Source organism: Delphinapterus leucas, chromosome 5 (assembly GCF_059928025.1).
Source record: "Delphinapterus leucas isolate spDelLeu-1000000601 "Yukka" chromosome 5, BTC_Dleu_Yukka2, whole genome shotgun sequence".
NCBI classification, from domain to species: Eukaryota; Metazoa; Chordata; class Mammalia; order Artiodactyla; family Monodontidae; genus Delphinapterus; species Delphinapterus leucas.
In genome coordinates, this window is record NC_143133.1 from 123,719,885 (window position 1) to 123,733,721 (window position 13,837).

Here is a 13,837-nt window from a genome sequence, read left to right on the forward strand (position 1 = left end):
ATATTAGGTGAACAGGTTTAAAATATAGATTTACTTTGAAAAATACCTTCATTAGAGGTTCAGTAATGGTCCTTGGCAAAAAAGCATTACAAAGCAAGTTGTATGAACAGCCGTTCAAATCTCTGGTTTCTCTTTGGTTTTAGGCTCCAACTGGCATGGCCATGACCATGCCCTGAATTTAGGTCAACCATGGCTAAAAGCTGTTTTCCACTAAGAATCAGTAGGTATTTAACGATTTTTTTAAGCTTCATGGTTAAAACTTAACATACTTTTTGTATGCAGGACTTTTCAGAACCTTTAATAAGCTAATATTTGTTGTGACTCTCTTAAGAGGCAGATATCCTCTTTGGCCATACATTCCTTTTGGAAGGAATCATTTTACACATGCTATTAACTAATCACAGGATAGAGCTTGGAAAATCTGTTTCAAAGAACCTGGGTCAGTTTTCTGAGTCACTTTTTTACCACTTGTGACAAACACTCTGAAATGTTAATGTGCTTTTTTTTTTTTAACCTTTGGACTTTTTGAGCACATGACGTTTTCCCAAATCTGCCCCATGCTTACAGCTTGGGGTGATTAAGATTTATCATAGAATAACTGCAAATGCAAAGACCAAGAGAGAAGAAATTTTCAACTTCTAACATTCAGAAAATAAGATTTTGCAGTAAAACAAGAGCCTTGTAAATCAAGTTGTTATCTTGACGGAAGATTATCCTTCCTTTGCCATCTTTGCTCAGCTGAACTATAGACTCCTACCTAAGGAAGACCTGAGAGGAAAATGAAGAATCCTGCCTGTTTTTGACACTGAAAGAATTGTAGGAAAAGAAGCGGAGGGAGGCACTGAGATGAGTAGACATGTCAATTCCTTTTTACTTCTCATGGTCCCACTCTGCTCACAAGCTTCTTTCTCCATAAGGACCTGGGTGGAGCCGTATCAAAGTAAACCACTGGCAGGCAGGGGATCACTGAGGTTTAGCTTTCCTGAACTGTGAAGGGTAGACCAGATGCAGATGTAGTTATGAATCTGACCAAGAAGCTTCTCAGAGGGAGATCACTGCCATAAATTGAGGTAGCTCTGGAACTAGGTCTGCAGGGTGGACTTCTCAGGACATGACCAAGTGGGTATCACAGCCAGGGTTCCATGGTCCAGCAAAAGCCAAGGAGAAGACTGGAGTCACCCAGTGTGTACCCCCTGAGAGAAATTGTTTTAAATGGACCTTGAGTTCATCAGTCACAAGCATGAGCACTGTAGGTCAATGAGGCATTCAGCAACCAGGGAATCAAGAGACGCTGCCCCACAGATAAGGGCAATGGTCAATGGGCACGAGGCAAGTAACTCTGCCCCACCCACTATCCTGTACACCTCGCCATCTTGGAGAAGTGCTAGGAAGAAGGGTGACATACCTGAGAGATAAGCGATGTTTCCTGGAGAGAAGTATTATTACCCAGGGATATTGTTTATATTATAAACTCAAACTACTTTTAATCTAGACTGGCTTTAATGGTTGTTTTGCCTTCTAAGCAACGAGTAAATGAGCCTTACTAGAAAGATCATATCAATTATATATAAAATAAAGTACACATTTCTCTGCATATCTGAGTTATAACGGGTGGATTTTATTCCCCCAGGAAAAATTTTCCTCTAATCCTATCAGAGCTTCCACTACAAACCTCAATATGGCATCAGTTCTAGGTCTAAGCTATTGTCTTCTGTATAGCACATCTAAGTAAATCCTACCATCCCTCAAAGTTCAGCTCAAATCCCACATTTATCACAAAGTCGTCTACTTTTACCTCACTCATCTCCCTTCTCACTGACCTCCTTGGACAAAGATAATTTTAGGCAAGATGGTTGAACTCCTGAGATGACAATGATCCCTTTAAAAAAACACGGAGGAGTTTCCCCAAGTAGCAGAGTGTACCTAGCTCCTGAGCCTCCAGGCCTCTCACCAGCCCTGCTGCCAAGGGGAACAGTTCTGTCATAATCATAGGGCAGACCAATGTCGACACAAATGCTTGGGATTCAGCCAGAACCAATGACCTGGAAAAAGCAGGAAGTCAAACATCCAATAAACGGGATGTCTACAGCATCTGTCTCTCATCACAATTAGAGGAGGCAACCATGACATCTATAACCTAATACAAAACATTTCTTGCCTGCAGGGAAAGTTCCTCCCAGCTAAAAACAAACAAAATCACTTTTGAAAGATTAATCAATTTGCCTTGGTGTATATTCAATTCATTTGTAAAATATGAAATAATAGAATCCTTTCACCAAAATAAAGAATTTTTTAGACTTACATAATATAAAGTATCTCACACAGTGAAAAGAATAAACACATTCTTAAAAACCTGGGTCAGTTGTAATTAACTCTTAATTATCTCAACATATTATTGATCCTTTATTGATTTAATCCTAAGGTTCATTTTATCTATTGCTCTGCAAAATTCAGGAAGGAAAAAAAATGGGGAAAGTTTCCAAAGTCTATTTTTGTTTTATTTTTTTCTCACATATATTTACATGCAAAAACTTCTTAAAATCAAATAGTTAAAATTATCTTTCAGTGGTCCATCATTGAGAAGAACAGATACACAGGCTTAGTTCAAGTCCCAGTATGTATTATTAGCTAAAAGACCTTGGACAAATTACTTAAACTTTCAGTCTCAGGGATTTTCATTATTATTTGTAAAATAAGGACAATAATAGCACTACCTAACTCAGGAAGTTATTATAATGGCAAAATGAAATGATACATTTAAACTACGTACCTAATGCTAAGTCATAAGTAATGGAGCCCTCCAGTAGGTACTGCAGGAACGCAGAGGAGGGCAGGCTTAATTGAGCAGCAAAGGCTTAACTGAGCAGCAAAGCAGGGAGACGATACTTGATCGTCCTAAGATATACGACACTGGATTGGAAGAAGGAAAGGAGGAAAATCATTCCATGAAGAACTATGATATACAAAGGAATGAGCTGAGACCCAAATACTACAGGAATACACTATGGAGGGCTTTGGAAGGCATATGAAGGCAGACAATTTTCAGTTCCATGGCACCTGGGTGAAATCAGGTTGATCAGCTTACCTACCCTTCCTTCCTACCACCATGATCACACTGTGTTCCAGGTCTGGGTATCTGCTAACTCTCTGCCCGATCCACACTGAAACAGGCTCAAAACCCTCCTTCTCCTGCAAGCCTCCTCTCACTAACCGGCCTACCATCTCTCCTTTTCCTGATCTCCTATAAAACATAGAAGCTGCTAAAAAAAAAAAAAAAAAAAAAAAAAAAGAGAGAGAGAGAGAGAGAGAATTGCATTTAGTTATATCCTATTTTAGGCTGCTCTCTAAATATTTTTTTTTAGGTAAACCTTGTTCAAACAATTCTAAGTTCCTGAAGGACAGTGATGATATCCAAAAACTAGAGTAAAAATACCACCAAGTAATTTTTAGATAATTGTATTATAGTTTAAAAAAAAGACATAGCTTCTCTTGATCCTCAGAAAACAAACATTTGACCCAATTGGAAGGCAAATAGTGTCCATGATCTGAGAGTTTCCATTTCACAGCTGAGGACACTGAAGTCCAAAGATGGGACAGGACTGGCTTGAGGTCACACGGATAATGAACGGCAAGCTGACTTCACTCCTTCACGGTTGCCCACGTATATTCTAGAAGAGTGCGAGACTCATATTAAAGTACTTAATAGTCCTTGTCTTACTCACTAATAGGCCATTTGCTGACCAAAAAAAAAAAAATAGGGTAAAACAACTAAAAGACCTTAAAATAGTTTTGCTTCCCACCACAGAGGAACATCTAAATAACGCTTACCGTTAACTTCTATACTCAGCCTATTTCCTAATCCCTGAAATGGCATAAATCATCTCCTATACACTCTTAAAATATAAACTCTAAAATAAAATCTCACACCTAGATTCAAAAGCTGGTCCTGTACAAATGATATCTCTGATTAGAAGTGCGTAAACCTTGCAAAAGATTCCTGACTTAATATAGCCAGTGAGGCAGTGAACACAGTCTGGAACTTCTTTCTGTAGACACAGCAATGAAAGAACACCTTCTGCTAAAGAGGGTACGAAGGCAAAAGATGAACGCAAGAGAAACTGGAGTCATCCTCCAGTTCCACCTAAGAAGAGAACACTTATTCCAATCACAAATACTATACTATTCTGACTGAATTCCACTTCAAAACAGTGACACCCATTGAATCAAGTGCACTCAAAACAAGAGGAGAAAAAAAATCACAAATTTAAAAAGTCATTTTAAATCGCACAAAAGTGACATTTTTCTCTTTAAAACTTGGCTTTCATTTCTCCTTTGTCCAAAAGTCTGAAGTATCAATAATTTCCCAATGTCTTCTCTTCCTGGAGATGGAAGGTTGGGTCAGTGTTACTCTCCAACCTAATCCCTTGTAAATTCTATTCATCACAGCATCACAAAGATATGATCTTTTCCGCGATCAAGGGAACAGCAGAAAGAACAAGTTCTCATCCTGTACGAATGAGGGGCAGGCTGAAGTGAAAAATCACATTCTGGAAGTACAAGTGCTAGCTGTTGTTTGTTTTCCGTTTGCTTGCTCGCTTCAAGCTGGATTGGAGAGAAAAGCTTTATAGGGATGGTCTGAGAAACATACGCTAACATATGCCTGGGGTGTTCAATGGGAAGGTTTAGATGAAAACCACAGTGACCCACTGAAGCCAAATATCTTGCTGAACATACTTCTTGTCTTCAGTCTTCCTCTCTCGATACTGCTTTCTAGAAGAGCAACACAAGTGAAGAGATTCTCAACACTGAGGTTAATTAATGCTTTAAAAATGGAGGGTGGGGGGGGGAAGAGAAACCTTCAGTACTTGTAATCCTGAGGACTGAGAGGGTAAACCACACTGCAGCTCTTGACCTTCGCCACTGTCAACCCCTTAGATTATCAGCACCCTGATTAAACTCTCTGGTCTGCGGCTCTAACAGGCAGATGTCAACGTGAAGTTATCACTTAGGACTGAGGTAGTTAAACCTGCCAAAGGTCTGTCAGTAAGTGAAAACACATGTGAAGGACAGGCACTGCTGCCTGGTTTCAAGGATATCTGTGTGTGGAAGGATTCATATGATGGGATGGGGGGGGCGGGGTAATGATGTGGTGGTTTTATGTGCAACTCTTAGCTGATGGTTGGAGACTCATAACTAAGAATGAGGGATCTTCTAGGACCGTGTCAGGTCACTTGTGTCTCCCCTTATTCTAAAGCATTCTTTGAGAGCTGTGGGACACACTACATTGGGAATGGCAACAGTCCCTTCCCATAACTCCCAACAGCCAACACTGAGTCTCGCCATAATTGCTTTCTTATTACAGGGATGCTGGGGTTAAGAACCTTGGAATTATAAACTCTCATCAAAGGAAGAGGGAATTGAAGCATACAATATACTCTGGTTAGGAATACTAACTCTGGGGACTTCCCTGGTGGCACAGTGGTTAACAGTCTGCCTGCCAATGCAGGGGACACGGGTTTGAGCCCTGGTCCAGGAAGATCCCACATGCCATGGAGCAACTAAGCCCATGTGCCACAACTACTGAGCCTGCACTCTAGAACCTGTGAGCCACAACTACTGAGCCCACGTGCCACAACTACTGAGCCCAGACGCTTGGAGCCCCGTGCTCCACAACAAGAGAAGCCACCGCAGTGAGAAGCCCATGCACTGCAATGAAGAACAGCCCCCACTTGCCGCAATTAGAGAAAGCCCGTGCACAGCAATGAAGACCCAACACAGCCAAAAATTTAAAAAAAGAAAAGAAAAAAAAAAGAATACTAACTCTGGCAACAGACTGCCTGGGGTTAAATCTTAACCTTCCCCACTCATTAAATTTGACCCTAGGTAAGTCACAACTCTCAGTCTTGGTTTCCTAAACTCTGAAATGAGATTAAAACTAGATGAGATATATAAAAATAATCACAAATGCTGCATGTGATCAATAAACACAATGTCTGGCACATCTTAAACACTAAATAAATACTAGGTATTATGATAAAGAAACAATGCAATTATACGACTAGAGCTCTTTCCCATCATCAGTATTAGAAATTCATCCACTAACATGGCAAACAGTCCTCTAACAGCATAAATACTGTTCTTTCTTTGGTAGCTGCAGTCAATAGACACGATTTGCCAGTCTAACTCTTTAACACATGTGAGTTTTTGCCAAACATACCTAATAGGAAGAATCATCTATGGCACCTGTGAAAAATACAAACTTGTGGGCCCCATTGCAACCCTATTCAATCAGAACCTCTTCAGAGAGAACCCAGAAATGTGTTTCAAAACACACCAACACACACACACACACACCCTCTATCACCCAGGGAAGCCTTATTATCAGTCAAATTTGAGAAATACTACATGGTCCAACTCAGGACAATATGAATTCACTTCACTATTAATCACCACATCCAAAGTTGGTCACAATTTTACCTCAATGATCCCCTACACCTTTTGAATTCATAGTTAATATTTGGTTGTATCATTTCTTCTGTACAACACATGCAAACACTTCAGCTGACAGAACAGATACGTCAGCAATATATACATATATTTCTGAAAATTTTCCCTTAGCACTTTTAAAACAATTTTTTTGAAACAGAGAAATAATGGTTCTAACTAAATTATATTTAATTCTTACACATGTATCTCTTGAAGTCTTAGTACTCCAGAGCTCAAATTATTATACACTTCCATGTTACACTCAATATTTAAATAAAAAACTAAACCTTATTAAACCTGACCACAATTACAGATTAAAGATAAATGAGAAATAAGCAAAAATTACTTTAGAGATTATTTTGTTTTTGTTGCCTTCTTATAGCACACACAATTTCAAAAAGCATTGGAAAATATTATTAGAACTATGTAATCAATAGAAATGTGAAGAAGCCCAATAAAGACAAAGGGGAAGGGGCTTCCCTAGTGGGGCAGTGGTTAAGAATCCTCCTGCCAATGCAGAGTTCGTGCCCTGGTTTGGGAAGATCCCACATGCCACGGGGCAACTAAGCCCGTGTGCCGCAACTACTGAGCCTGCACTCTAGAGCCCGTGAGCCACAACTACTGAAGCCCGGCACCCTAGAGCCCGTGCTCCGCAACAAGAGAAGACACCGCAATGAGAAGCCCGCGCACTGCAATGAAGAGTAGCCCCCACTCGCCGCAACTAGAGAAAGCCCATGCGCAGCGAGGAAGACCCAATGTAGCCAAAAATAAAATAGATAAAATAAATTTATTTTAAAAAAAGACATATGGGCAACATAAGAATTGAAAGCAGAGAAAAAACGCCCTCTTCTGGGAAGATTTCTGTTACCTTAAAGTCTATCTTTAATGAGATGAAAGAGAAATCAAGAGATGTGTTTAAATAACATCCCTTATTTTCACTTATTCAGTCCTGATCCTTACTCAACTTAAAACTTCAAAAACATTTTTAGAAACCTCTTCTCAAAGTTTCAATTACTTCCTGTTTGCATATAATCTGAGAAAGGCTCAGAATATGGTTTTATTCAATATATATTGATACTGTTTATCCAGGCTACTCAGAAACACAGACATCTGTTTATGTCACAGACATCTGTCACAAGTCTGCAATTTTACCAAACACGACTCAATAGAATAGAGTCAAACCTACTGTTACAACACGACTTCACCTAACTACTACGAACAACAGGGCATGTCTGCAGAACAGGAGAGCATTGTTAAAAGCTCATGTAAAATTGGCCTGACAATTTATTGGCCATCTCCAACTATGCAAAGTAACATCATCAGTTTTACAAATGTAATATGAATCTACCAACAGAAAATCCAAAAAGCAAAATCTGAGGCTAGACATTTTATAAGTTCTGCTTGCTGTCATCTAACTCCGCAACTGTTTTAGTGTACGTAGATGTGGTACAATTTTTTACTTTCTTTTAAATGTTAAACCAGACCCAAATTATTATTATTTTTATTTTATTTTTTTTGCGGTACACAGGCCTCTCACTGCTGTGGCCTCTCCCGTTGCGGAGCACAGGCTCCGGACGCGCAGGCTCAGCGGCCATGGCTCACGGGCCCAGCCACTCCGCGGCATGTGGGATCTTCCCGGACTGGGGCACAAACCCATGTTCCCTGCGTTGGCAGGCGGACTCGCGACCACCGCGCCACCAGGGAAGCCCCCCAAATTATTTTTTAATGTTTCAATAAGAGGTTTTTGATATATCCTTCCATAGGAAATTAGTTACACCATATTTTCCCCTTTTTTGTGACTATTTGAATGCCATTGCTTTGAGACAGTAACTTTCTAAAAGGTAAAAGCAGAACCCATTTAAGTTGATCTGGGTATTTTTCAGTGAAGTTTTGTGTATATATGGTTGTTTAGTGAACACTATTTTAAAAAGACAGTTTTATTTTCTTGGATATGCTTCCATAATCAGTTCTGCTTCACAATTCATATGTAACTATCTAAAAGTTATATTTCTACAATAGCATCTCAATTAATCTAAAGTCATTTTTAATAAGAAAATTCAACTTTCTGGCTTAGCCAAGACTGAAAAGCAAATTAAACAAGGCCACTGACCAGTTAACAGAAATGCCAGTTATTTTACTAATGGTAGAGCCTCTTGCCTTAGATATTTTACTAATAATGTGACTTAAGATATTTTACTAATAGTAGAACCTCTTGGCTTCAGACTAAAGCTCTTGTTTTTTTGTATATTGGACATAATTCTCATTTTTCAAGTAACCAAAGCAATACAAACAGCAAAAGGTGTGTGTGCATGTGTGTGTGTGTGTGTGTGTGCGTGTGTGTTATGTATGTTGTGTTATGGAAAAAGGGGTGATGAGAAGGGAAAGGAAGGAGAGAGAGGGTACTGGCATGGACCCACTAGGGGCAAAAACACTGCAGCAAATAAATGACAAAAATCAGAGGCCAAAAGAAACAGAGAACACTGAGAGTAAGGACAAAGAGCCTATTTATATCATCAGTATTTATGAAAGCAGAGTTTTTAACAGGATGTCTATAGTAATAGTTGAGTAATCAAAAGAGATTACGTTCAATATAACCTATTTTATGAGGCAAGAAAGCATATATTTTTAAAGTTGCCTATCAATAATTAAATATTTTAATGATCAAAGATGTAAAACTTAATTATGTGAAAATTTCTCTTAATTTGAATAATCCATTATTTAAATATGCCAGGTACATAAGGAATTGCTCAATTTAGTAATTTTAAACATTTATACCTCTTTTCAAAACATACTATAAATCAAACAGTGCCAAGTAATGAAAAACTTAGGCCACTGATCAAAGGAAAAAAGAATAGTTTTAAAACAACCAGTAAAGATGGGATTAGGAAATAAAGAACTATTCATTTCAGAAAATAGCCTGGGGTTGGGGAAGCCGCTTCTGGCTGGTTTGGGTTAGCTTTTCTGAAAGCATTAACATACTTTGGAATACACTGCATTTAGGATATAAAGCTGGTGGCCAATAGGAAAAGAAAGTGTAGAACTAAGTTCATTCTCTTTCCATTTATTTGACTGTATATATTTTAAGTAAATAAAAAAAATTCAGAAAACTTAAGTACTTTTGCAACTGATTAGAAGATTCAATTTCATGAAATTATTTTAAAATTTAATAAGTGCATAATTGAGACAAAACTCTTCCTTAAGCATTTAACTAGTTTATAAATATTTTTCAGCTCTCTCCAAAAAATTAAAACACTAGTGAAAGAACATGAAGCAGTGACCATTTCTAAACTTCTTGGAGATAAAATTCTTAACTCTACCCTAAATAAAATCACCATAGGAATACTGAATAATAAAAAGATATACTTGGAAAAGTAGATAACTTCACAATAAAACTATCAAAATGTTATTAAAGGCAATGAAAGAATGTAAATCAAGGAAGATTACACAGAATTTCTACAGAAATTTCTACAGAATTTCTACAGATGCCACAACCTACCAAGGAGCCATTCATCAGGATGAAGCATGAAGATACTTAAGATAACAAAAGGTAAAAAACTAACAGGTATCCTTTTCTTATTGTTCAAAAATTACCTTGATTAAACCTAAAACTGCTCTAAAAAAACAGAGTCTATTATTTTAAGTTAAGATAAAGGAGAAATTTCTTCTACCTCAACCAAGTGTAGGAAGATACAGTGAGAATTTTTTCAATGTGGACAGTGGGAAAGCATAGGGTGAAACCTAGGTGCCAGGCTCCTACTTGATGGACAGCTCCACAGAAAGTTAGATCCAGGCCAGGGCTGAGAGCACACAGGAAGAGGGATAAGGTAGTGAGACAGAGACCTCAGCATATGGAAGTCTTAAACCTCTTAGCTGGTCTTCCTGCCTCCCAAAAATCCTGATACCCCACCCAGCAACCTATCCCAGACAAAGCTATCTTTCTAAAACCAGTATCTGAAGTTAGTCCTCTATGTTCTAACAGTAACAATTCACATTGGTTCTCCTTAGCATCTATCAATTATTTTCTGTTATACATATGATCTACTGCACTAAGATATTTATATACATAAAATAGAAATGTATAAAGGATGACACTAAAAATATGTATTCATATAAGTTTTAGTATGTTCTTCCTACAGCCCCATGAACAAGCACACCATTTTGGAGATCACTAGTAAACTTTAGGATAGAGTTTAAACCGTTAAGATCAGGCCTTTATCTGCCACTCACATCTCATCTTTTCCAATTATCCTATGATCTCAACTTACCAAAATATTTCAGTTCCTCACAGGCTACCTTTTCCTATCTTAACAATATCACAGAGGCTGCTGTCCTTATTGGGATCAACAAGTATTTCTCCTTCTGCCTCAGGTTACCTGTTAGATTTATATTCATCATTTACAACACAGAAAGGCTGATAGGATCACTGCATCTTAGAAGGATCTGTTGAAGGCAAGAAAGATGAGCAACTGACTCCTTCCCATCGCTCATCTCTTATTAGACAAAGTTTGCCACCCAGGGTGTTGCCTCCTTTACACTTCAGGCTGTGCTTCCTAGCCCTTCTGGGCAGCTTCCTAGAAAGTCACAGCCTCTCCATTCAGGTGGTACCCGAGCACTGGAGCTACTGACACTTATATCCCAGTGTGAGTGATGGAGGTAGGCAGAAGCCAGGTCCTTGTCTCCTCAGAGGAATGAAGTGATAAAGATGAAGTGATGGGGCTTCCATGGTGGCGCAGTGGTTGAGAGTCCGCCTACAGATGCAGGGGACACGGGTTCGTGCCCCGGTCTGGGAAGATCCCACATGCCGCGGAGCGGCTGGGCCCGTGAGCCATGGCCGCTGAGCCTGCGCATCCGGAGCCTGTGCTCCGCAACAGGAGAGGCCACAACAGTGAGAGGCCCGCGTACCGCAAAAAAAAAAAAAAAAAAGGGTGAAGTGATGATGGCAGAGGCAGAGCACCACAGTTGAGACCGGAGATACCCTGGGGCTGCTCTGAAGAAGCAGCAGAGCGAGATGCTGAGACATGGGCAGTGGGATCCAGAAGACCTGAAAGGCACATAACCTGATTTGAGGGCAACCCTCCCCTTGTGCCACCTGGGTGACTTGCACACTCTCTAGATACGCAGATCTCATACGAGAAGAAGGCTGCCCATACATCTTCTCTAAGAGAGGAAGTACAAGTGCAATTCTGCACGATAGTAACTCCCAAGTACCAAAAAGAGGGTTAGTAAACCAAGCTATAGTTTGTGCCATTTGCAGCTGGTTCTGTAAATGTACATTTATCATCTCCTCTTCCACCTCTCATTTTAGATTCCCTTCGCCCTTGACCTCTGGGCAATCTGGGTTTTTGCCTTACGAGGTGACTCAGACATGTATTCTCAAGTGGCTTGGGCCTATAACTGTCTTGACTCCGTCAGGTTATACTTGTTAAATTGCCCAACTACAGTTACCACAAGGCAGGGAAACACCAGAAGATGGCCCAGTGAATCCCCTAAGCTGGAGACAATGCTCCTTGTACGCACCGTGTAGTAGTAACCTTAACATCTCCTGGTGTTCAAGGCTGACTCGTCTAGCTGATATTCCTTTTATTCCCACTGGTGCACTGTCGTAAGCCCAAAGTGAACAGGTGGGATCATAGCTCCTAGTCGACGGAATTCTTACTGTGTCCTCTGGCTAAAGTGTTCTTCCTCCTGCCCTCCAGGACCTCTCAACCAGCAAACGCTAAAACTGCAGGGACAGAAAGCACACTCTGCAAGTGGGTCACTGAGACTGATGGTAAAACTCAAGTCCAGCTTCCACCCCTATATTTTCAGATTCCTTTAATCTGTAACCAATTCAGCACTATCTATCAGCTATCGAATCAGCACCCTGTGTAGTGCATCCAACCCCACGGAGTTATCCACAAGCTGCTTCCTTCACTGAACCTTTCCTCCATTCCACAGGCCATTCCACCCTTTTTATCCAGATGCTTCTGGGTGCCGAAGAATACAGGAAGACCCCGAAGCCTGTGATCATGGGCTCAAGTATAAAACAGGCCCCTTAGTCCAAGGAAATCTTATATGGGGTACCATACTGATATATTAGTCATCCAGGCAATGGACTAAACACTCCGATGGTGATACCCACAGGTGTCTGCAGGAAGGGGAATAAAAAATCCTCTATACGGTGTACATATCAATTCTGATAAGGACAATTTGCTACCTCTTCCCAGGTCAAAGGTGTCCAAGATAACCCATCTGCCACCAGAGGACTGGCTAGATTGTGCCATATCAAGGGCTCCGTGTCTATCTCTGCTTATTAATTAGCAGGTTGGACACCCAGCAGAAGGTTGGGCAGTGCATTCCTTGTTGCCTTGCTGAAGAGAATGCCCGAAGGAATACAAGAGGTGGGTTCTCAAGTCTTACCGAGCAAATCTTTTCTAACATGCCCGCCCACTAAGACTTTTGACTCCTTTCTCAACAACATACCAGAGAAATTCCACCATTTCCACATGTCCTAGACAGATCATTTCCTCCCAAGTCCCACTTAGGTACCCACATGATAACTAATTTTCACCCAATAGTACCTTATATTCCGTGTCCCACCATCTTTTAACATCCTCAAGATGTACTCCCACAAATATTCACACAATGCCTCAATGTACATACTATCTTGCAATTATCTGGACACACGGTCCATTTCTTCTTGGAACAGGGAGACCCTACGCAGGCTACTCAACCTGGAAGTAATGAAGGGTGATGTGGACAGTGCTTACAAAGCACTACCTTCGGGTAAGGTCACTGCACAGACTTCAGATGAAGGGAGGGCTGTTTTCCCCTAGCCAAGAAACAGAGGGCAATGTGAGGGTTTAACCCAGTCAAGCACATCCACCTCAATGTCTCCACTCCTAGTCTCAGAGTCCTATTGTCTCTACCAAAGTCCTGAATTTGCCAGACGTGACCTGTCAACACTGTACATTTAGTCTACTTTGCAGCCCTGCCACGCTTACAGTCATAGCCTGGGCCTGCTTTTCAGCATTGCATTTGCTGTGGATGCAGAAATGATTCTCTCCTGAAGCAATTACAGAGGTCCTCTGGCTTTCACACTGCGCTGGAAGTTGACTTTCAGCTGCCCCGGGCCTAGCCCTTTACTTTTTCAAAGGCTCTGGTGATGCCAAGACATTAAAATCCTTATAGTTATCCTCATCCTGTATCAGTCAAGCTCAGAAGCCACACATGTTGCCTTTCACACACACCTCACACCAAATAAACAGAGCTGGAAGCTGTATCACTGTGACACCACTGCACACTGGGGGTCATTTTCAGCTCCCTTACAACCAGCAGTCCTTATGGCTTTCAAAGAGGTAAGCAATCCAAC